The sequence below is a fragment of the Callithrix jacchus genome, chromosome 3 (assembly GCF_049354715.1).
Source record: "Callithrix jacchus isolate 240 chromosome 3, calJac240_pri, whole genome shotgun sequence".
Classification (NCBI taxonomy): domain Eukaryota; kingdom Metazoa; phylum Chordata; class Mammalia; order Primates; family Cebidae; genus Callithrix; species Callithrix jacchus.
The window spans coordinates 8,729,492-8,755,377 of record NC_133504.1 but is presented as its reverse complement, the minus strand read 5'-3'; the positions used below and the strand labels follow the sequence as shown (position 1 = coordinate 8,755,377).

Sequence of the window (25,886 nt, the reverse complement as noted above, 5' to 3'; positions counted from 1 at the left end):
CTCAGGAACACTCTCCAGAGAACTGGGCATCCATAAAGCAGTGAATGGATTATATACTCATTCATATATGTGGATTTTTCTTCTCTTCGGATGTAGTATTGATCATGTTTTTCATTTGATAGTAGCCCAAATACTGGAAGCTACTAATAGAAGTTGTAAATATTGCTTTTATTTAACCATTTCATAACGTGTTTGAGCATTCAAACTGTTGGAAATTGCTTTTTTAAATGCCAGAAATGACCACATTTGTTATGATCTTCCTCTAAGTATAGGGAAAGGCCTACCACCCTGAAATGCTACTGGTGTCCACTGAGATAAATCGCAGGCTTTGTGGTTTATCCACCAAGAGCAATAGCCAGTGCTGCATCCTCAAGTTTACAAAGCAATTTGTGATGCCCCATGAAATTCTGTAACTGGATAAGAGTATTGCGGAGCTCTCTACGGAACATGATGCTTTTGCAGTGCACCAGTATCATCCATTGGCTAAAACACTCCTGTGGTATAACTATGCACTTTGAAAAGTGAAATAACCATTTTGAGTCAGTATTTAATGGGAAAACAGAATTGTATAGCATGAAAGAACTTTAGAGACCATTGAATCAGGGATGGCAACTTCTTGACATATTATGCAGTATGTTTTCCAATTCTTTGACCATGGAAGACATCACTAATGACTCACAGCACTTTCTCTCCTTAACCGGATGCATGCTCCTTATCTTCATCAGAGTGCTTCATACAGTACCTCTGATGGTATCTACCCATCAGTCAGAGGTACAAGCAAAATGAACCTTCCTGTCATTTTTTAATCTAAGTGAACTTTCTCCTTATAAAAATGGTCAAACCAGATCGTGAAGGAGTTATCCCTTGACCGAGATCACACCTAGTGAAACAATACTGCTGTTGCTTCATAACACTGAAGGTAAACAAGTAATTTCACAGCAAAAATCAGTATTCCACAGACAGATTTCTAGTATTCAGTTAGAAAATGTATCAGCCATCAAGAGATGCTCTTCGAGTTAGCCGTATACATTATTTGTACCTGTCAGAAGTGTGCTGCTAAAGAATTTTAAATGGTTCTGAAATTGACCAGTCATAAATGGCATGTAATAAATTAAAAATATGTATTTGAGCTGAGCAGTGAGAACACATGGGCACAGAGAGTGGAATAAGACACACTGGGGCCTGTCGTGGGGTGGGCTGTGGAGAGGGAGAACATTAGGTAAAAACAGCTCATGCATGCTGGGCTTAATACCTAGGTGATGGGTTGATAGGTACAGCAAAACCACCATGGCATACATTTACCTGTGTAACTAACCTGCATACCCTGCACATGTTCCCTGGAACTTAAAAATAAAAAAGAAGGTCGGGCACGGTGGCTCACGCCTGTAATCCCAGCACTTTGGGAAGCCGAGACGGGTGGATCACATGGTCATGAGATCGAGACCATCGTGGTCAACATGGTGAAACCCCGTCTCTACTAAAAATACGAAAAACTAGCTGGGCATGGTGGCGCGTGCCTGTAATCCCAGCTACTCGGGAGGCTGAAGCAGGAGAATTGCCTGAACCCAGGAGGCAGAGGTTGCGGTGAGCCGAGATTGCGCCATTGCACTCCAGCCTGGGTAACAAGAGTGAAACTCCGTCTCAATAAATAAATAAAAAGAATATGTGTTTGTTGGGGATTTTTTTTTACTGTGATGCACACCACGTAGAGGAATATGCAGGGCTGGAACTCAGTGTCAGGTTGACTGCTCAGGCATCCTTTCTGATTGATAAGTGCCTGTGTGCTTCCAGTTGTTAAATAATTTGAATATCAATTCTGATGCCATTTAATTTTATTTTCATGGGGTGACTAGCAGGAAAAAATAGCATTTTAATATGAGATCAGTCACTCTTACCTGTGAGACTTGTACTCTTTTTAAGGATCCATTAGTGAATATAAACTATCAGACTTCTAAGTAAAAACTCAAAAAAATGTTTCTTTCATATTGCCTAGTTTCACTTTTTAGTAATTAGCAATCTGCTTTATTCCTACTAGTACCATGGTCAGAAACTTTTCCCTGTGCTTTTATTTTCCCCCACATGGCAACATGCAAATTATCTAGTTAATATACTCAGGTGGGCTTTTCAGTTCAACAGATATTTATCGAACATTTGTTTTGATCTATTTATTGTGCTAGGAATTAAGAAGGTACAATCCCAGTTTTATCTAGAAAGTACTTTTATCTTCAAAAAATTGTCTCATACTTTTATCGCTTTAGTTAAGCACATGTATGATTTGAATTTTCAGTAGTCTTCCCACATTTAAAGGACTAACACACTAACACAATGATTTTATTTTTAATCAGTTAAAAAAAAATTCATTCCCTCATCAGTTTGCATGGTAAATCTTTTTTGATTAAAGATGTTGCCTTTGCTCTTGAGAAAAAGAACAGGACACTTCTCTCAGGGAAGGTTGTCCTTTTCTATTAAGTGTGCATGTAAAGCAGAGAGGGAGAAAGGGACACTTGCCCATCCAGCCAGATCAGTCTGATAAACCCCAGAATCAATGGGGAGACCAATGTCATCAATGAGATTGACCTTGCAACCTTTAACGGAAAGGCAGCCATGCTTTAACTTTTTTTCATTCCCTTAGAACTTCCTTCCCTTATAGTGACTTTTATTATAAAGTGAAAGCCTAAGACATAAATAAGAAAAAAAAAAAGCTTGAGGAATTATTTTTTAGAATTTTCTTCCTTACCTTCCAGTGAGATAATGAGAACTTGCCAGAATGTAGATTTACTGTTTCTTTTGTAAGATAACGTTATCTCTGGATAAACAAGGTAAACAGCTTCTGAAAGAGAGGAAGGGAGGGAGGGAGAGAGGCAGGCTTTGTTGTTTATTTTTTCCTATTTCTTCTAAATTGCAGAGGTAGAGCAAGACCTTTAAAAGTGAAAATTAGTTGTAATCCACAGTGCATGTGTCAACTTTTTGGTGTATATCTGTCCATATTTTCCCATGTACATATATAGCTAGAGGTCCATATTTTTAAATGCATTTTATACTAGACTTTTTTCACATATCATTCATTCATTATGCATCATCAGTATAATTTTATTTAGTGGCTAGTTCCCCAAAATGCAGTGACTTATTTTCTTATGCCTGTGTCTGTGTGTGCTGGTGTGTGTGCATGTGTCCATTTGATCCAGCTTTTTATTGGTATAAATTATTTGAAGGATGTTTGCTGTACCGGAGTAGGCATGTTTTAAATCTTGAAAACCATGGCAACTGTCATTTTACATAACCAGCAATGCTAGTCATTGCCTCTGTCTATCTATATATATTTTCTTATGAATATTTTTAACTTCTGTCAGTCTCTTAGGTTAAAAAATTGTGTTGTTATTTTGATTTATTACTAGGAGTGCTTTTATTAAATCACATACATTTATTGGCCATTTGTATTTCTCTTTTTGTGTGTGAATAGCCTCCATTTTTCTCTTGGGGCTGTTCTCCTTTTTGATTTAAAAAAGTTATTTTCAACTAAGGATATGAATATTTTATCACACATGTTACATACTTTTCCATTTACTACTAACTTTGGTTATAGTGATGTTTACCATATTTCATACAAAATTTTTAAAGTATTCAGATGTATTATTTTATTTATTTAAATTTCTGGCTTTCACGCCATACCTGTAAAGTCCTTATTCAATCTACGTATCCGTTTTTTTTATTTTATATATTTATATATTTTTTTGAGACAAGGTCTCACTCTGTTTCTTTCTTTAAATTGCTGGCTTTCAGGCCATACCTATGAAGTCCTTATCAGAACTAAGTACTAGTTTTTATTTATTTTTTGTATTTTTTTTTTTCAAGACAGAGTCTCACTCTGTCTCACAGGCTGGAGTGCAGTGGCACAGTCATGACTCACTGCAGTGTCTGCTTCCCGGGTAAAGCAGTCCTCCCATCCCAACCTCCCTAGTAGCTGGGACTACAGGCACATGGCACCATGCCCAACTAATTTTTTTTTTTAATTTTTTGTAGAGACAAGATCTCCCTATGTTTCTCAGACTGGTCTCACACTCCTAGGCTCAAGCTGTTCTCTTTCTTCGGCCTCCCAAAGTGTTAGGATGTCAGGAATGAGACACCGCTGTGCCCAGCCCCGTATTTTTTAAAATGAATTTAAATTTACTCCGCTACTTAATGGTTTTTCAGTAACTATTTTTAGGTTAACAATTTTCCTGGCCACTCTGATAGATATCAGGGGTCTAATTAGCTCTTTATTCTAGAAGCTTATAGTGAAATGATAAGGACATGCGTAAAAACAGTTTCCACAGTACCTCGTTTTATACCAGTTTGATGAGCAAAAAAAAAAAAAGAGAGAGAGAAAAGAAAGAGGATACCTACATTTTGCTGAAGATGTTGGGGGAAGAGTTGATGTAGCAGATGATGCCTGAACTGGAGTTCACCTAATGCCAATGGCTAGAAAAAAAATCACTGTGAGATGAGGTCATCTGAAGAGCAGCAAGGAGGAAACGTGAAATATCTACCATGGTGCATATGCAGTGCTTACTGTGCCAGGCATTATTCTAGAAACTCTCTGAATTACCTCCTTTAATTTCCACAACAACCTTAGGAGGTTTCTTCTTTCAACAAATAGGGAATCTGAGGCTTAGAGAGATGGCTCGCCTGAAGGTGCACATACGACTCTTACACTATACTGTTGTGTGACGTATAAGAAGTAAAAATGGACAAGAAATTGAAGAGATTTAAACATGGGAGTGAAAGGGAATCACGTTTATGTTTTTGAAAGATTGCGGCCTGGAGTGGTGGCTTACACCTATAATCCCAGCACTTTGGGAGGTGGGCAGATCACGAGGTCAGGAGTTTGAGACCTTTCTGCCCAAGACGGTGAAACCCCATCTCTACTAAAAATAGAATAATTAGCCAGACGTGGTGGTGCATGCCTGTAGTCCCAGCTACTTGGGAGGCTGAGGCAAAAGAATTGCTTGAACCCGGGAGGCAGAGGTTGCAGTGAGCTGAGGTGGCACCATGGCACTCCAGCCTGGGCAACAGAGTGAGACTCTGTCTCAAAAAAAAAAAAAGATTGCTTCTTTGGCCTTCCAGAATGTGAAAGGAGGTCCAGAGATGTGCTTTCCAAGCATTCCTATGCCTAGGAATCGCCTGGGGACCTTGTTAAGATGCATATTCTGATTTAACAGATCTGAAGTGAGAAATGAGATTCGAATTTCCAGCAGGCTCTCAGGTGATGCTGCTGTGCTTCTCAGATCACACTGAGAGTAGTAAGGATCTAGGTAATGCCGTAACATGTCCCATTTCATGATGGAAATATTCTGTTTCCACGCTGTCCAGTTTAGTGGCCACTAGACACACATGGCTGTTGAGCACTTGAAAGGTAGCTAGTAAACTGAAGAAACTCAAGTTTAAATTTTACTAGTTTTCATTAAACAAACAAACATTACTTAAAGACCCCATGGCTAGTCACTATCATTTGGAGATTTACACTGTTTACATTACATGCTATCACTCTTTGTATTAGTGGTACTAACAGCAGCATGTTCAGAGAGAAAGGTCTGCATAGACAGGAGAGGAAGAAAATAACTGGCATACATAAGGTTAAAAAATCTTGACAAATTACTAGGAATTTTAGAAGTGAATTCAGACAACCTGTTAGAAAACTAGTCATAACTGGGAGACCATGAGGCCCTGCTGGGGTAGAGGAATAAGCAGAATTGAGAAACCTTAGCTGATTCATGATAGAATAAATGTGACATGATTTTTCATATCCCAGTTTTTAAAAATCAGAGGTATATATGGTAAACTTTCTTCCAGTGGAGTTGTTAATGATTTTCTCCAGATTACTGAGCCTCCAGTTAAAATCCTTTTCTAATGCATTAACCTTTGAGTTGCTGTGCTTTTACACAACAAAAATTCTACTGATTCCTAACCACAAACATTACATTAGAACATTATAGTTAGTGATACAGACCTATTTTTTTTTAAATCTGTTATATTTCTCTGGGCCCTAATATACTCATTTTTCTTTTTCTTGCTCTGAAAAAAAAGATAAGCAGTTACCACCAGTTGTTCACCAAAGAATGGTAAAAAGGAGCAAAATCTACAGTTCTGCTTCCGTTCACAGTTAAGCAATGGGTAGGAGTCTTGATATTGTTCTTTGCTCACAGAAGGCTCTTTTTCCTGGATAACCTGAAATTTCAATGTTATACACATAGAAAAATGCCCAGAAATCCCTCAGGAAGCGTAAACGTTATTAAAGCATTGCTAAATACAAATCATAATAAATGCTTGGGATGACACCAGTTAAACTGCAAAAAGCCACTCAAGTCAGACTTCAAGTAACACCATTCTGGACCTTTAATTTTACGAGCATTTCTATGCACTGCTAGGCAGAGTCAGAGAATTTCTCCGTGTACAGCAGTACCAAAGGCGTTTGCACATGAACCGTAAGGTTAAGGAACACGAGAAGAAAATATTATCAGACTGTATTATGGTGGTATATTTTCTCAGTTATCTTGCCCTTTGGCCAGGTTTTTCCTAACCAGTACTTCATTTGATAACAGAGTGTTCTGAATCACAGCTTTATTGAGACCCAGTTCATGTACCATGTGATTTATCCATTTAATTGTACAGTCCGATGGTGTTTACTATGACACAGCCACAGGATTTTCCAGCTATCGTTATGGTCAGAACATTTCTATCACCTCCAAAAAGAAACCCTGTATCCTTTAACAGTCACTCCCTGTTACCTTCCAATACCCCAATACCCAATAGTTTTTTTAGCCCCACAGAAATTCTTCATAAAAGTCTAAATTTTTGAGGGACTGTTTTGTTAACTAATTTCCCAGTGAAAACAAATAGCTTAGCTTTGTTTTTCTTACCAGCTCCTGACAGGTATAGCAAACCAGAGAACTACTCAAATTTTCACTATTCCTTTCATTTAAAAAATACATATGTAGTTATTTATTTCCTTTGCACAGCTGCTACCAACCGATTTCTAAAATACATGTTGTCAGATGTCTGCTAAAAAGGCTGTTTAACAACATAAGCACTCCCTAGATCTGGCAAAATGTAACCTGTCGATTCCAGGTTCATTGCAGTTATGATGCCTTAGCAGTTATCTGTCCTACTTCTGGGCCCATTTGCATTTTATGAACATTTTTACCTCTCTGTGTGCCTTGAAATTGATTACGGTAGTAGCTATATATATGCAACTCAGGGTCAGAAGGGAAAATATGCTAGCCCTTTATGCTTCATGAAAAATCAACCATTTAACTATATATGGCAAAATAAAATGTGTTTGACATTCTTTTTTCTTTTTGGGCGTGTCTTTGTAATAAAAGTACGGTTTTATGATGTTCTAGAGCACAGCCGAGCAATGAATTATATACCATTTTCACTACAGCTTCTTCCCTTAACTCTGAGCTGCATTATATTCAGGAAAGTGCATTTTGTCTGAGATGGTATGGAAGCATTTAATACTAACATGATTTCATCACATTGTAGGAAAAATATATTGCCTGTATTTTAGAGGAAGGAAAATTGTAAAACTAAAAATGTAGAATCAATTTTTCAATATTGTATTTTATTCTTGCCTCCTTAAGGACATCTTTAGGCCTGATTCAGTGGTGATTAAAGACTCAGAATAAGAATTTAGCAATATAGAAAGCTCCTCCTCTCCTCACAAACATAATGTATTTTACTCTTAGTTTGATAAGAGATCAGCTAGAGTAAATAACATATGAAAATGATACACTCAGCAAGGCATGGTGGCTCATGCCTGTAATCCCAGCACTTTGGAAGGAGGCCAGGAGTCCAAGACCAGCCTGGCCAGCATGGTGGAACCCTGTCTCTACTAAAAGTACAAAAAGTTAGCCAGGTATGATGGCACATATCTGTAATCCCAATTACTTAGGAGGCTGAGCTAGGAGGATTGCTTGAACCCAGGAGGCAGAGGTTGCAGCAAGAAGAGATCGCGCCACTGCACTCCAGCCTGGGCAACAGAGTAAGACTGTCTCAAAAATAAAAAATAAAATAATACACTTTAACAAATTGTGTTTACCCTTTAAATATAGGGTTTTTTCTGACTTGAGAACTATTCAAAGACAGAACAATAAGAAATACGTTTAAAGTCAGCTTAACTCCAGTTTGTGTCAGATAAATATATCTTGTTCATGAAATATAGTGTTTTCTATGTTTTAAACTATTATTTTTTGCAAAATGTAGCAGCATCTCCTAACGACAAGTGGAAAGCATAATACAGTATTTACCACTTCACTGCTACGTTGCATAAATATTTAATTCGAGTTGCATATGTCGTTTGCTTTTACATTAGTGGTACTCACAGCGGCATGTTTGGAGAAAAAGGTCTGCATAGAGAGGAGTGAAAGAAAATTAACTGGCATACATAAGGTTAAAAAAACTTGACAAATTACTAGGAATTTTAGAAGTGAATTCAGCATAAAACCTTTAAGTTCCATTGACTCTATATTCAAACAAAGGTCTCATTCATTCTAGAATATAACAGATCAAATAAAATTCCAATTTGTATAGAGTTTGTTGTTCCCACATCATCTTAGAATATCTGCAGACTACTCACCTTATCCCTTTTCCTTAAAAGTAAGATTCCAAAGCCAGATATGGTGGCATGCACCTGTAGTCACAGCTTTCTGGGAGGCTGAGGCAGAAGGGTCACTTGAGCCAAGGAGTTTGAGGCTGCAATGCCTGATGATGATGCCAGTGGATAGCCACTGCACTGTAGCCAGAATGACATAGCAGGAGCATCTCTAAAAAATAAAAAATAGATTTAAAAATATTCCGGTTTTTTCTTTTCCTTTTTTTTGTGGGTTGCGGGGGGATGGAGTTTCGTTCTTGTTACCCAGGCGGAAGTGCAATGGCGCAATCTCAGCTCACCGCAACCTCCGCCTCCTGGGTTCAGGCAATTCTCCTGCCTCAGCCTCCTCAGTAGCTGTGATTACAGGCACGCACCACCACGCCCAGCTAATTTTTTGTATTTTTAGTAGAGACGGGGTTTCACCATGTTGACCAGGATGGTCTCGATCTCTTGACCTGGTGATCCACCCACCTCGGCCTCCGAAAGTGCTGGGATTACAGGCCTAAGCCACCGCGCCCAGGCCCTTCAGTTTTTTCTGTAGTGACTTTAGTAATATAACACCGTTCAGAAAAGGAACTGACCATTCATTCATCCATCCATCTTTCATTCAATACTTATTTAAATGACTACATTGGTTGGACACTGTGACAGAGACAGCAGTGAAAATACTTAGAGTACTTAGAGGTAATATTCTTTTGTAGAATGCAAACACTGAGTAATTAATTACAAATATGACAACTATTTAAAAAGGAGGAATGTAGGAAACTAAGAGAGTACATAAAAGGTGGAACTTACTGAATCTGAGCATTCAAGAAAGGGTTTTCTGCTAAGGCCTAAATAATAACTTGGATTATGTGTTTTGACAAATGCTGACCTAGGGCCAGATTTTAAGTGTTACCACATAAACCTAAATGTGACCCCAAAAAATCAACTGTCTGGAGTATTAAAACCAATATATTGTCTTCATTATAATGAAGACAAAATTTATATATGTCTTAGGGAAAAATGTTATGGTATTTTACTAGTTTTCATTGTTGACTTAGTTTACCCAAAACCCTGTGTTGCAGTTAACATCTAGAAGTAGAAAATTCACTTTGGAAACTTCGGGTAGCTAGATCTAAAATTCCCACAAGAATCCCATGACGTCTTTCTATTTGCTCCTTTCTCTTAATTTCAAATAATGTACATGTATGCTTTAATAATTTATTTATAAAGAATTTCCAAAAAATGGTTTAAAAACTGTAAAGAAAAAGGTATCACTGATATCTTTCCATTTATGAGTATCAATCTATTTTTTTAAGAAATTAAAAACATACAGATGTATGTGTGTGTCCTACATCTCAAAAGCTGTTTGGAGATAAGCGTCTCGTTGCCCTGCGTTTGATAACTAAGGAGGTCAGCACATCTCATTTTCCTGATTGAGTTGGGCTTGAAGGTGCAAAGAGTCCTCCTCTGAGGGCCTCCCAGTGTGCATCCTCCCATTGCACATTCTATAGTGACTTGAAGGACAAGTATGCTTTTTGGCTAGATTCTCTTCTGTATAATACTAAGATATTTTCTGAGAAAAGATTTCATGTTATTAATGATAAGAACTTTAGTCCTTCTGTTACCCATTATATTTTATCAAGGTGACTTATCCGGGAGGGAATTAGTGCTCCTCTCCTGGTGGCTGTCCATCAGCCAGCCTGGTATGACATTAGCTGGCTCTGTCCTGGGGCTGTCTTTTCACCTTAATACTTTAGCCACAGGCTGATCCTTTCTATTTTCTCCTCCACTGGGGAGCCCATTCTCTTCATCACTTTCAGTAAGCCTCCACCTGCTCCAGAAGGCGAGGAAGCCTTCCACATGTTATCCCACATTTCCCAGAGAGACAGAAGGATATCCAAGGCTACCGAGAAGATTACTGCATATAATTTGTAGAATATGGGGCTCTCGGTTTTGCGAGAAAATGATACAAGTGCTTTTGCAGGTCTCAGATTTTTGCTTGTTTTTACATGTATCTCCTTTTAATTATTTCTAATATCAAAGTAAATTTCATTAAACTTAGCTATGTTTGAATATATCTTCTAAATATTGAATTCACAAAGATGAGTAAGAAGTAACCAGTGATCTCATAATCTTGTATGACAGTAATCTCACAATCTTATATGACAAAATATAATGTCAAATTTATATACCACATGACAATTTATCTTTAAAATACTGTAATAAGTATAGACTCTCAAAGCAGCCAGATTTGCATTTGTATCTCACCTTTGTCACCTATGTAATCTTGAACAGGTACTTAACCTTCCTAAACCTGAATTTCTTCATCAATATAAACAGGTTTAGAAATAGTGCAGCTATGGGGAAATGTAATAAAATAAATATGCCTGGCAAAATGGAAGAGCTCAGTTAATGTTAGCTCTTCTTCCTCTCTATTACAACCTAGTAAATTAAACACCATTATCCAAAATTTTTTAAAGGAAAAATCTTAGCCCCAGAAAATCAGTGACTTGTCCAGTTTTAGGGCCAGCTCACGAATCAGTGTCTCTCTCAAATGTAATGCCTTGGAGGAGAGCTGGACGGTCACGTAGGAACTCTCGTTCTGGATTTTGCCGTGTTTTAATAGACTGACATTCTTCTAACGATCTCCATATTTTCAGAGTTGGATCTTTTAATAATGGTGATTACAGTGCCTTAAAATTTCAAAGAATTGTAATTTTCGGGTTGGATATTTTACCATTTTTTAAAAAGCCAAAACAAGTGAAGAAATGATTTTATGCTTAAGTAACTCATTAGCATACATAAACGTTTTATTACATGAAAGTTCTTAAAAAGAAACCATCATCCAGGTCTCCTTATTTTAAGTCCAGAACCTTCCTCACTATACCATAGGGCATTGTCTCTCCCAAGGTTTAAGAACTTACAGATGGAACATAAACTGAAGAACAAGTAACAATGAATGACAAATGAGAAACAGATTCCATTTTGAATTGCTACTTTGTTGTATCAGATTGTCATGAGGAAGTTCTCAGCAGATGTTAGCGCATCTCTGACACTTGCCTTTAACATCTTTTTTACAAATGGAGTCATTTTGCTGATGGCTACCCAGATTTTAGTAACATTGCTCACAGTTCCCTTTATATATTCTTATTGTTGCTTTCTATCATATCAAGATATACTGATTTTTCCCTAAGGTAATATAGAATTTCCTTTAAAAATAAATGTATTAATTCGGCAGAGCACAGTGGCTCACGCCTGTAATCCCAGAACTTTGGTGGGAGGCTGAGGCAGGCGGATCACGAGGTCAAGAGATCGATACCATCCCAACCAACATGGTGAAACCCCATCTCTACTAAAAATACAAAAATTAGTTGGGCGTGGTGGCAGGTACCTGTAGTCCCAGCTACTCGGGAGGCTGAGGCAAGAGAATCGCTTGAACTCGGGAGGCGGAGGTTACGGTGAGTTGAGATCATGCCACTGCACTCCAGCCTGGTGACAGAGCAAGATTCTGTCTCAAAAAAAAAAAAAGTATTAAAACTTTTAAGTCACTCACTTAAAAAGAAGTATATAAATGTAAAATACTTACAAAATAATACTATAGAAGGTTCACAATTATATCATAAAGTTGATAAGCACATTTTTACAAATGCAGGAACCACTGCTAAGGTAACTGAAAATGCTGTGGAGCTTTTCCACTGGGTTTCCCAATTTTATTCCAGATGCTTAATCTTTTCATTAACTACGTTTCTAGTTTTAACAAGCTAACTGCATGATATAGTTAGTAAGCCTATGTGAGTTACATAGATTTTGTTTATAAAACCTAACTGTATTATTTCAGTCATTTCAAATAATCATAAATTTTACATTTTCCATTTTTAGGGTAATGATATTTCTAGATACTTTTTTTTAACTCCTTCAAATAAATTCCTCATGATCTTGGAAAAGAGCCACATATAGAGAAGCACAGCATGTTTAAAATGGGAAAGTGGGCCATTTATTTTTAGGAAAGGAGACAGAGACCACCAAATACAGAAGCAGGCTGGCAGTGCGAGCAAGTCTCCCAGGGATCTGAGACCACAACTTCCTCTGTGTTTTACTTTGAAATACATTTCAACAAATGCTCCATAAATATTCATTACTAATACTTAAGTTAGTAACAACTGAGGAAAACTGCTCTCCATGTGATCCCAGATTAAGGGGGAGCAAATGAACACAGGCTTCATAAGAACTTTTTTCTCCCCTGCCCGAGTAAGATGAGATGTTCATTGGAGACTTAATGTAATCTGTCTCAATAACCATTACTAGCAAGGGGCTATAGCCATCCAGAGGCGGGGAGTGGATTCCACAGCACTGCTTCTCACAGCCAACAGAACTTAGTATGTCAGAGACCCACTTCATCTTTGTTGATTAAATGATGAACAACAAATCACATGAGCAGGTTGTGCCTGGATTCCTGAAGGATCGTTGCTTTTGTTCACGTTTCCTCTTGATACATGTGTACATGTGTGTGTAAACACACACATGTACACACAGTCACGAATCTTAGTGTCTCTTGCAAATGTAATGCCTTGGAGGTGACCTGGACTATTATGTAGGAGCTGTTTCTCTGGATTTTGCCATGTTTTAATACACTGACATTCTTCTAAGGATCTCTATATTTTAATAGCTGGATCTTTTAATAATGGTGATTACAGTGCCTTAAAAATAATTGTATGCTTGAGTAAGTCATTAACATATGTAAACATTTGTTACATAAAAGTAGTATGTAGGGGTTTTTTTATTTTTTATTTTTTATTAATATTTTTTTTGAGACAGAGCCTTGCTCTGTCACCCAAACTAGAGTGCAGTGGCACCATCTCGGCTCACTGCAACCTCCACCTCATGGGTTGAAGCAATTCTCCTGCCTCAGACTCCCAAGTAGCTGGGATTACAGGTGTGTGCCAGCATGCCTTGCTAATTTTTGTAATTTTAGCAGAGATGGGGTTTTGCCATGTTGACGAGGCTGGTCTCAATCCCCTAACCTCAAGTGATCCACCTCCTTTGGCCTTCCAAAGTGCTGGTATTACAGGTGTAAGCCACTGCACCTGGCCTGTGTATGTGATTCTTAAAGCTGTTACAGGAGGAAAATCTAAATGAAAATTGAGTGAGTGCTGCAAGCCTTTGAATAATGAGATAGATCCGTTGGGTTTCAATGGCAAAGCTGCTGGTAACTCACTAATGAATCCTCTGTTACAAACATTTCACAATAACAGCGAATTCAGTATTTTGGCAAGGAGGGAATAGCCCAGAAATCATGTAAATTGTTTCATTCTGCATTTTGAATGTTACTGAAGTAAGTCCTCTGACCATACTCTTTAATATTGACAACTGTTATCTCAAAAATCTTCTAGCTTATAGGTACTGGCTGCCCCTTTGGACAGCAGACCGTGATGGTTAGCACTTTGGTCCTTCTGTTAGATTGGAGGATGATTCCTTCTTTTATTCAGAGAACAGACCCTGGAAATGAGAAAACTAATGAAACATCAGGAAAAAAGGTCTGTTTTAGAAATTCTAACTTAATTCTCTCCGTGACAGAAGCAGTAGCTTGATTTTCATTTTGTCTGCTTGGGCACTGGCTGTGTAAGGTAGCTCTGGAGTTAGCATTTCCTGAGCCACATCCCGGTGTCTTTCACTGCGTCCACACAACTCAGAAAGAAAAAAAATGCAATGAAACTTAAAAGTAGAATTTGTAAAATGTTATCATTTGTAAAAGAATATGAGTCAAATATCCTGGCAGAAACAAATCTACAAAGCTAAATCACTGTGTGTTCCCATTAAGGCATTTTCATAGCCAATACGATTCCATTTTCCCATTAATTACATTATGCCAAGAAAGGATGAAAAGGAAGAACAGCATAGAAATATAAAATATTGGCAGCCAGTCTGCATCTCCCTCCAAACCTGTTTGTTTATAAAGCCTACACTTTTAGAATGTTATCTTATAACGCAAAGAGGAACATTGCTACATCAAATGTTAGCTTTTTGGGATATAAATATCCTACAGTAGACAGAATAATTTTATTTTCCTTAATGACAACTGGAGTGCATATTAGTATGAAAGCTTTCAAAAGAAATATTGATTTAAAATAACGATATTTGGGTCAGCGTGGTAGAGTGTTGAAATAATATTAGCCTTAAAAGTTAATAACAAATAATAATGAATTCGAATGCCAAAATATTGCCCAACACATTCTGTCAACATGTATATGAACACAGCAGGAAATCCAAAACAAAAGCTAATTTATGGAAAACTATGTGTTCCTAATGACAGTTGAGACCAGTGGGGGTCCGAGTTACAAACTGCAGTCTTCACATGCGATACTTTCATTTTACATTGAAAGCTTGTTTGCACTTTGGAAGCATGTATCCAATCAAATGATTGCCCTGCATTTAAGAATATTTTTCTTATTTTTTTCTGTGAAATCTAATTATTATACATGTGCATCATGTATATTTATGTATTCATGAAATTGATACATAAAAATGAAACAATTCTTCATTCAAAGCCCAAGATATCCAAGGACTAGTTTGACTTTATGCAATGTAGTTTTAAAAATTAAAATAGAAACAACGACGTTGGTATTTCAGTATGTCGATATCTTATTGATGCCAGATATTCTTCCCTATCCTCAATAATTTACCATAAGTATTTATATTTTAAAATATATTAATGTCATAGAATGTAAGTCTGGAAGAGACCTTAGAGGTCATCTAGTGCAAGCCTTTCAGATTTTCTTTTGCATATGAGAGATCCAAGCCTCAGAAAGATTCAGTAACTTGCCAGAATTCCACAGTTGTTTAGAGCCAGAATTCAGACTGGAACTCCAGTCTCATATTATGAACAAAAGGCCCCACAAGATGCAATAGACAATCTGTGTTGAAAACAGCACACTTACCTATCTAACACCAGACTCTGATTTTATTTTCTGCGACCTCTGGTAATATGTTCCTGATAGGTCTTAAAGATTCCTTTTGGAAGTGTACCACAGTGAATGTGAAGTGAATTGCAAAAAAAGGGAAACTGTAGATCCTAGCTTGCTTAGATGATGAACGTTTGAGGTTTGGTAGGCTATACAAAATGGAATGGCAGACATTTTCAGCATGATATTTTTTAAGTCAGTTTTTCTTACCAGACTCTCTTTCCCATATTACCTCATCCCCTTTGTCTTTGTGAGAATGTTCACTTGATCTTGTAACATTAAACAACATTTAGCCAACCGTGGCAAGCCCGCCAAGTATGCTGCTCTGTGTTGCCAGAACCTCAGAGCACACTCCTCAGGGTTATGGTGGCACATGCCACCTTCAGGTGACTGATGGCTGGGTGCTCGCCTCTGTGTTCCCTTCACAACATCCCTGTAATTTGCTCCAAGGTTCCGGCAGTTGCTGGACTCTGTCACCAGCTGTCATCATCCCTCCTTCCCATCCATTTCTGGCAGGATCTGGGGACTCAAGCATGCCAGTAGAAATAATAGTAGCTGTGGTAACAACTTCGGTGGCATGGTCCCCAGAGACGAGATCACAATTTGGCACCTTTTTTTCTCAACATGGAGCTAAAAATGGCATTGCATTTGTTACTTGGCGGTATATAATTTTCTTTAATTACACGTTTTTGGTTTCAAGTGTTCCACATGCTGGCTTTTAAGTGTCAAACCAACGTATACCGGTTAAAAACAATGGCATGCCCCCTATTTATTTTATGGGGAGAAGGTGAAATAACTATAATACCATGGATCCTGTTCATCTCCAGCCTTGGAAAATAAAAGGAATGCATGCTGTGATTTCTCTCACTTTAATGGTGTTTGTGTGTGAAAAAAAATTCCTTCATAAAATTTTACTGATAGATCTTCATTAACATATTGTCTCAAAATGTTTTCAGTCAATGAGGTTTTTTCTTATTTATTTGAAAAAATCTACAGGAAAATACTAAGAGTTTATAGAATTTAATTACATAAGAAAGATTTTAATTTTTCACATCTTAAAATGGTTACAGTTCATGAATACTGCAAGACAGCCTAAAATGATGCAGTCTAGAGTAGCCTATTTGGCTGTTAGTAACATAAGTTTTGAGCAGTATCAGTGACTTGATATCTTCATAAGTTACTCCTTAGTTGATACTACTGTAATTTTTTCTCATTGTCATAGTATAAAAAGTATACTCATTAATTTTATAGATGACAAATGTCAGATGTTACAACTTTTTTTTAAGGGTTTTCCATGGAACTTCAAACTTTACTAAAGAAAACAAATGGTCTTTATCTTCATAATTGTTTTGCTTTTCTGGGTTTCTTTTTTCTGTTCATGATATCACTTTAGCCTGGGCAATGGAGTCACTGATATCATGAACAGAAAAAAAAACCAGAAAAGCAAAACAATTATGAAGATAAAGACCATTTATTTTGTCTTTAGTAAAATTTGAAGTACCACAGGATTTCTAGGTAAGTCTAGTAGAAAAGTCTGGTAGAAAAATGTAAAGTGTGAAGTGTAACCCAGTCGGGAAAGAAATCAGTGTTAGAGAAACATATTTCAAAGTCATCCACCTGCATTGAATTGGAAGTTGACATTATAAAAGCAGTTAACATGAAAGAAAGGTCAAGGAAGGACTTTGGTGAGTGTCTGATATTTTGGGGAATACATGGAGGAAGGCATTGTGTAAGTCAGGAGTAGGCAGGTTATGAAATGGTAAAAGCAACCCTAAAATCCTGAATGGCTATATCAGTTTGTAGTTGCAGCATAAAAAATTACACTCTAAATTTAGCACCTTTAAACAGCAAACATATTATCTCAAGTTATGTAGATCACAAATCTGGGCCCAACTTAGCTAGGTGCCTCTGCCTCACAGTCTGTAAGATTACAGTGAAAAAAACCACAGGCTGGGACTGCCGTTTCATCTGAAGGCTCAACTAGTGCTTCCAAGCTCAAACACATAATTTTTGACAGACCTCAGTCTGTTACCACATGGGCCTCTTTATTAGGCTGCCTCATGATATGACAGCTGGTTTTCCCATGGAAAGCAGTCCAAAAGAGAGAGAGAACAACCAAAACAGAAGCCAAAGTCTTTTATAACCTAAGCTCAAAAGAGATATTCTGTTATTTCTGTCATATGCTTTCTACTGTAAGCAAGTCACTAAATAAAGCCAAAACTCAAAGGGAGTGAATTGCACAAGGGTGTGAATACCAGAAGGCAGGGCTTGTCTGGGGCCATCTCAGAGGCACCTACTACCATGGCTTAACATGACGGTTTATTGTTGCTTAAGCTACATGTGCACTGTGGTTCTTGTCAAGGGAGTTCTGCTCACTCGTGGACCTAGACTTAGCAGAAACATTACTCAGCACATTTGCATGATCACTGCATGGGAATGCAAGATTTTACATATTGGTTCTTAAATCTTCCTCACAGAGGTGAAACATTTTGCCTACATTTCTTTATCTAAAGCAAAGCTGTAAGGCTTCAAAAGGGCAGGGAAGAGTAACTCTAATTAATATATGTCCAGGAGAACTCAATTACTTGTGAATAGCCTTTAAGACTTCCACTTAATGATTTAAAGAAGATGACTAGGAACCAGCAGAGAACTGGGAAGAGAACCAGGAGAACTCTGAAAGCAAAATAAAGCATTGAAGATGGGTGACTAGTAACACCCAGTACTCTTGTCATGTAAACAGGATGAATATTGGCATGAGGCTACTGGATGTGACAATTTAAGGACACCGGCTGGACACCATGGCTCACGCCTGTAATCCCAGCACTTTGGGAGGTCAAGGCGGGTGGATTGCTTGAGGTCAGGAGTGCAAGACCAGCCTGACCAACATGATGAAACCATGTCTCTACTAAAAATACAGAAATTAGCTGAGCATGGTGGCAGGTGCCTGTAATCCCAGCTACTCAGGAGGCTGAGACAGGAGAATAGCTTAAACCCAGGAGGCAGAGGTTGCAGTGAACCGGGACTGTGCACTCCACTCCAGCCTGGGCAACAGAGTGAGACTCCACCTCAAACATACATACATATGTACTTACATACATACATAAAAATAAAAAAGAGATAACCAATGTGAGAGAGACTTCAGTACGGTAATAAGGAACATCAGAGAAAGTAAGGGGAAAGAAGTGTGTGCTGAGGAAGTATATATTGTGGTCTCTTCTTTTGAGATACATGGTTGAAAGGAAAGGAGAGGAATTAAACTATAATTTGAAAGAAATCAGAATTAAGAAATCCTTGAAAATCCTGATCATGGCATTTATACCCCCCGCCGTGTTCTGTGTAATGTACACACTTTGATAACATTGCCTTTTCATCTTTTCTAAACTGCTTATAAACATGCTTAAGTTGAAAGAACAAACACAGAGAACCTTCGACAGTCAGGTATAGTAAAATGCTGGTCACTTCAAACTGTCTGGGTTAAGCTTCCTACTTCGTGTCACAGTCCCATTTCTTCACCTTAAAAACAAGGCTTTTCTGCAGGGTGACAAATTATAATAGTTTTTGTTTTTAATTCTGGTAAGAAACACATACAATAAAATTTATAATCTTACACACTTTTAAGTGTATAACTCAGTAGTATTAACATTGTCGTGGAACAGATCTACAAAATGTTTTTATAGTGTGCCACTAAAATTCTGTACCTGTTCAACAACAACTCTCCATTTCTCCATCCTCCCAGCGGCTCCTCATCACCATTCTACTTTACGATTCTGTGACTTTGGCTACTTGAGATAGCCCGTGCAAGTGGAACTTGACAGTATTTGTATTTTTATAACTGACTTATCTCATATTATATAGAGTCCTCAAGGTTTATTGATGCTATAGCATGTGACAGGATTTCCTTTTTAAGGCAGAATACTCTTCCATTATGTGTACATGCAACATTTTCTTCATCCATCCATCAGTGGACATTTGGGTTGCTTCCACCTCTTGCCTATTGTGAGTAGTGATGGTATAAACGCGAGTGTGTAAAAATCTCTTCAAGACTTCAATTTCAACTCTTTTGGGTATGTAGCCTGAAGCGGGATTGCTGGATCATATGGTATTTCTATATTTAATTTTTTGAGGAATCACCATATTGTTTTCCATAGTGTTTGCAACATTTTACAACCGTAGCCAACAGCACACAAGGGTTTCCATTTCTTTACATTTGTGCCAAGACAAATTGTAATGTTTTTAAACTAAAAATCAATTTGGGAGGCCATGAGCTGACAGTCATCACCACAATACATGAATTTGTTTAATCATATTGCTTTCCTCCTTAAAGTTTGCATTGCCTGAGATTTCCGGTGAAGGAAGTCTTTCCTCACTCTTCCCTTTTCCTCCCACCTGGTGGAGTCATGCGTTCTTCTTCCATACTGTGTCTTCACTCTGCCTTCACATTTATTCTGGTTCCCGCTTGGGGCTGGAGCACAGACTATCACAGTCGCCACACCTGCAGCCTTATGGAAAGGAAAGCCTGTTAGCCTTATGGAGAAAACCACTTTTAGTGAAGATTTAGGGAGGGTAAAAAAGGAATTATTTTTAGCTATACTGGGTGTTAGATGGATTACTTTTAAGTAATTTTTTTCTTTTTTTTTTTTTTGAGACAGAGTCTCACTTTGTCACCCAGGCTGGAGTACAGTGGCGTGATCTCAGCTCACTGCAACCTCCAGCTCCCAGGTTCAAGTTATTTTCCTGCTTTAGCCTCCTGAGTAGCTGGGACTAAAGGTGCACGCCATGAGACTCGGCTAATTTTTGAAGGTTTAGTAGAGACGGGGTTTTGCCATGTTGGCGAGGCTGGTCTCAAACTCCTGATCTCGGGTGATTTGCCCGCCTCAGCCTCACAAGTGGTAGGTAGGATTACAGGGGTGAGCCACCATGCCTTGCCTAAGTAATTTTTATTTAAGTATAATATACATCTAGAAAAGTATATGGATTATGATAAGAGAACCACCAGTAGAACCACCTCCCAGATAGAATATGAGCAGCAATCCATAACCTCTAGGGACTATGTCAACCACTACCTGTTCCTTCCTTCCTAGAAGTCATCACCATGGCAACTTTCATTCTTGACTTCATATACATGAACTTATACAGTATTTGCTTTTTTGTGTGTGACTGGTTTCTTTTGCCCATGAATCTCCTAATGGCTTGTGAGATTCACCTTTACTGTTGTGTCTGCAGCAGTTCATTCCAATGTTGCCATGTAGAATTCCATTGTATATCTGGATGATAATTTGTTTTTCCATTCTACTGCTGGCAGACGTCCGGTTTGGGGTTGTTTCCAGTTTGGGGCTATGACAAATAATGCTCCTGTGAACATTCTTGCTCATGCCTTTTGTTGCTATGTGGATATATGTTCCTATGGGATATAAGACAGACTTTTGTAGATGCACTGGGGACTTAACCACCATTTCTGAGCTTTTTAATGTAAGAAAATACACCCCAATTCCAAACAACTTAAAAATTATCTTGCAAAATACTCCCATTTGTACTTGGTAAAGATCTTTTATTTACCAGTTTTAACATTTGAACAAAAACTAATGATGATATTTAGGCTCATGGGCAAATATAATCATTCTCTCTACAAAAAACAAAAAAGAAGATAACAGACTTCAACGTATTTTAAATTGTGAAACACACACACACACACACACATCAGTATCTCAGATAGGTAGCATTGCCGTCATCTACAAATTTTATTCTGCCTTGAATAACATTTTGGATATGAATCCAAGCCCTTTCACTATTATATTCACCTAGGAATACACAGAAATGACATAAAACTAAGAAGCATGATACCAGATATAAAAATTTTTTCATGATTAAATCTACATGAATGTTATTTCTCTGACTTTAAAATTCACCACTATAGTGCTTACTTTTATACTTTTGTAACTTTTAAATTGTTGTTTTTAAGAATCTTGGAGTTAAACAAAATAGCCTATTCTTAATTTCATTGCTGTCATCATCATATTACCGTAAAACTTTACACAGAATAGTAGTAAAATTCTTGTGTAGAACAGTGCCCAGGACACACAGATACTGATCAGTTACCTACTGATATCCTCAGCCCCTCAACCCCCAGCACTGCCCGAGCCTCAGTGTCCTGGATGTAGTGGAGAGGTGTTATTGTAGCCTGTGGCCCACATGCAAGCTATGTTTCACTTCCTTCTGTATGGAGTTGCACATTCCACTGCCCTCTGGTAGAATACAGAGGTGTGTAGTGATACGTCTTGTGTCAACAGAAGGTCATGGTGTGGGCCTAACTGCATGCAAACTCTCAAACCTTAAACTCTCAACAAATCTCCATTTTCTTAGATTAAAAAAAAAAAGTCACAGTAACAATTCAATAGAATCTTTGTGAAGTTTAGAGATAATGCCAGTGAAGTACTAGTACAGTTTCTGACACACAATGATTGCTCAATGAATGTTTGAAAATGTATATTGCATCACAATATTCTACCACTGGCACAAGGAACACAGTGTCTGTGGCCGGGAATGCCTGGTATGGCTCCTGGCTTGAACCTCCTCAGCTGAGAGACCCAGAGCAGTGAGGGACTCAGAAGAGCAGAGTGCCCAAAGCTGCTTCTTGCCACTGTCTGCACACCCTACACTGGGGCATGCCTAAACCAAGGATCCGTTGTGCCATCCATGAATAGTGGCAGCAAATCCTTTTCCATGAGTTCAGTTCTGCTTTCCAACTCAGGCATCGAAGAACTGGATTTGGCCTTCTTTATTTTCAGATGTATTTCATTTGGCTGATTTTCCCTTTATTTTCTGCCAGATACCCCATTTAGTTTTATTACACCACTGCTCAGTAATTTCTGTAGCATTCTTGACTTTCATGAGTTTGCTGCCTGCCTCTCGCCTCTCTATCTCTCCTCTCTCTTTCTAACTTTGGAGAGTCAGTCCCACTAATGCCCTGCTTTTGTATGAATATCTTAAATTATCCATAAGGATTGTCAAGGTCATCACTAAATACAAAATACCAACAGTTTCAAAGTAGATAATATCCTATGGCCAAACAACTTGTTGGTGCCTGTTTTTAGTGCAGTATTAAACAAGAGATAATATTTTTGGATCTGAGTCTCATTATACAGCATATTAGGTAGAACCAGCATCCCACTTTATTGAGATTTTCTGAAATAAAAAATATATATAATAAAGCTGTTGCCCATCTGGCAAAAAACAAAAAGCTCTCCTAATATAAACATCAGCTTACTTTTTAACATATGACATCTGTGCATGATTATGGATTATGTCTACTCTTCAAAATCTATTAAAACTGATCATATGAGCAGATCTGTCAGTGAAGAAGACTTTTTGTGTGAAACGATCACAATGATGGCAGATTATTTTGTGTGGAATCTTTGACCCTGTTGGCCCATTTATTGCTGCTGTGCCAAAGTGTGTCTGTCAAACATTTTACTCTCTGCAAAACTAGCTCCCATTATTTTGTTCAAAACTTGGTAAAGCATCTGAAACCCTGAAAAATGTATGAAGTGATAAATGTTTAGAAAGCTCCTGACATTTTGCCACTCAAACACTATGCAATTTAATGCAAAATGACGTATGAAGTTATACCTTCTTACAAGATGACAACTTGTAAATTCAAGAATTCTGTAACCTATATCTTAATTCATGAAAATCAGAGTTTAAAAGGAATTGCTGGCCAAGGATAGCTTAAGCAGGGAGTGTGAGTATATACATTTATTTAAAATAAACAGGGTAAATGTAGCTATCTGCCTATTTTTGGTATCTTTCTTACTATAGCATGCTTTTATATCAGGTATTATTAACAAAAGAATGTGGACTGTTAATAGAATATCCTAAAACTATTGAATTTTTAAAATTCAGTTAATTACATATAGTAATAGAAGACTTTCAGTCAACTGCTTTTCAGATAGCATGCATCAGTTATTAATATGTTCTCCTCTTTTAGTCATTTATGCATTTGTTTTCTATGTATTAACTTTTTCTTTAAATTACTATATTTTTGTAGCGCGTGCCTGTAATCCCAGCTACTCAGGAGGCTGAGGCAGGGGAATTCCCTGAACCCAGGAGGTGGAGGTTGCAGTGAGCCAAGATCGCGCCATTGCACTCCAGCCTGGGTAACAAGAGCGAAACTCCATCTCAAAAAAAAAAAATTACTATATTTTTATCCACACAGTGTTTTCTTAGATTTTTTAAATCTCAGAAAATAGAATATTCCTAACTTTAATTCATTTGACAGATACTTACTAAGACCTACCAGGTCTTAAGATGGGCATTGTGTCCTTATACAAAATTATGTCTTATAAATGAGATATAAAAGTGAACTAAAGGCCAGGTGCGGTGGCTCCAGCCTGTAATCCCAGCACTTTGGGAGGCCGAAGCGGGTGGATCACGAGGTCGGCAGATCGAGACCAACCTGGTCAACATGGTGAAACCCCGTCTCTACTAAAAACTACAAAAAATTAGCTGGGCACAGTGGCGCGTGCCTGTAATCCCAGCTACTCAGGAGGCTGAGGCAGGAGAATTGCCTGAACCCAGGGGTCGGAGGTTTCGGTGAGCCGAGATCGAGCCATTGCACTCCAGCCTGGGTAACAAGAGCAAAACTCCGTCTCAAAAAAACAAAAAAGTGAACTAAAATCATTTTGGGAAAAACAGTTCACCCAGTCAGGGTAGGCCTCCTCAAGAAGCCGACATCTCCCATGTGAGGGGTGCACAGGTATTTTCCTGTAAGGGAGAAGCATTGCAATCAGAAGGGACTGTGTATTGAGCGGTGCCATGGTCTAGTCAGGTGACTGCAAATAGTTCAGTTACCTGGAGTCTAGACGAAATAAAATACCTCAGTAGTAAGAACTGTCTAGCTTTGTGCCAGCTCTCCTTCATATGCTCTGTCTAGTACTTCTGGCCTATATTTTCTCAACTGAGCTTAAATTAAATAAGGTAGTTGTAATAAACCTCCTTTTAGAAGAAATAAACCTAATCTCTAACAGTGTCACATAATTTGCCCAAGGCTAAATTCTAGACTGAATGTTGAACCGAAATCTAACCGCACCCAAAGCCCCTGCTCCCTGTGCTGTACCAGTTCAGTGTCATTACTTCATGTGTTGGATCCAAAGGGCTTTTTGACGGTGGTTATAATCACACTGCCTTCTTATTCTTCTTCCATCGTGCTGGTAAATTCCAACATATACAGTAAGTAAAATAATGTCTAAAAATTTCTCTTTCATGATATGGTAATATGACCATCACTGGGTTTCCCTATAGATATTTAAACTTCCTTAGGAGTTAGTTCCTAAATTGTATTCTGTGCAGCACAAATGAGTATTTAGTATATTAGGTTAATATGACAGTGACATATTTTTCCAAATAGTGTCGATAAGTTAAGAAAAATAATAAAGAATGTATTCACTATTCAAATTATGTCTGGAATTTTAAAACTTACGTTTAGAGTTTTATAGCCTTCTAGTTTTTTTTAAATTTTTTCAAATAAAGAAAATTTGCAAAAACAATCATAAATTTTAATAAATTTATTAAATATAAATCTATGGAATTATACTCACATCAGAAACTCACATTAAATTATCTGACACATATGCATGCTTTTTAATCTGTACCATTATTAAATTATGTCAACTCAAAAATTATTTATCCCAAATTTAGAATATTCAAATTTGATTATATTTTGAACCAACAAATTCATCTGTGAGACCAGTTTTTGCTTTTACCTTAACCCAAAGGTAGAGGATCATATCTCTCAAGAATCTGCAGGTGTTTCAGCAAAATAATATAAATTTGCAGGTAAGTTTAGCAAATGCTGTTACGGGGTGTTCTACCAGTTACTTAAAAGATGGTGAAAAATGGAACTCAGACCACTTAGAGCAAAGAATGATTAATTCCTAAGTTTCCTGATACTAATGAACTGAATAGTATCAAATCATTATTAAGGCGCCACCATATTGCACTGCATTGCTATGTCAATTATATTTATTTGAGGAACTCTTTGTTTTATAATTTTTCTTTTTCTTTTCTTTTTTGAGAAGGATTTTCATTCTTGTTGCCCAGGCTGGAGTGCAATGGCACAATCTCAGCTCAGCACAACTTCCATCTCCTGATTTCAAGCTATTCTCCTGCCTCAGCCTCCTGAGTAGCTGGAATTACAGGCATGCATCACCAGGCCCAGCTGATTTTGTTGTTGTTGTTAAGACAGAGTCTCTCTCTTGTTGCCCAGGCTGGAGTGCAATGGCGTGATCTCGGCTCACCACAACCTCTGCCTCTCAGGT

The 25,886-nt window shown here is 37.8% G+C and overlaps 1 protein-coding gene across 38 annotated transcripts in view; it reads left to right on the top strand.

Annotated features, from left to right (window-relative positions):
- Window positions 1-25,886, top strand: part of TENM3 (teneurin transmembrane protein 3) — a 651,969-nt gene that overhangs the window by 481,729 nt on the left and 144,354 nt on the right. The window lies entirely within an intron of this gene.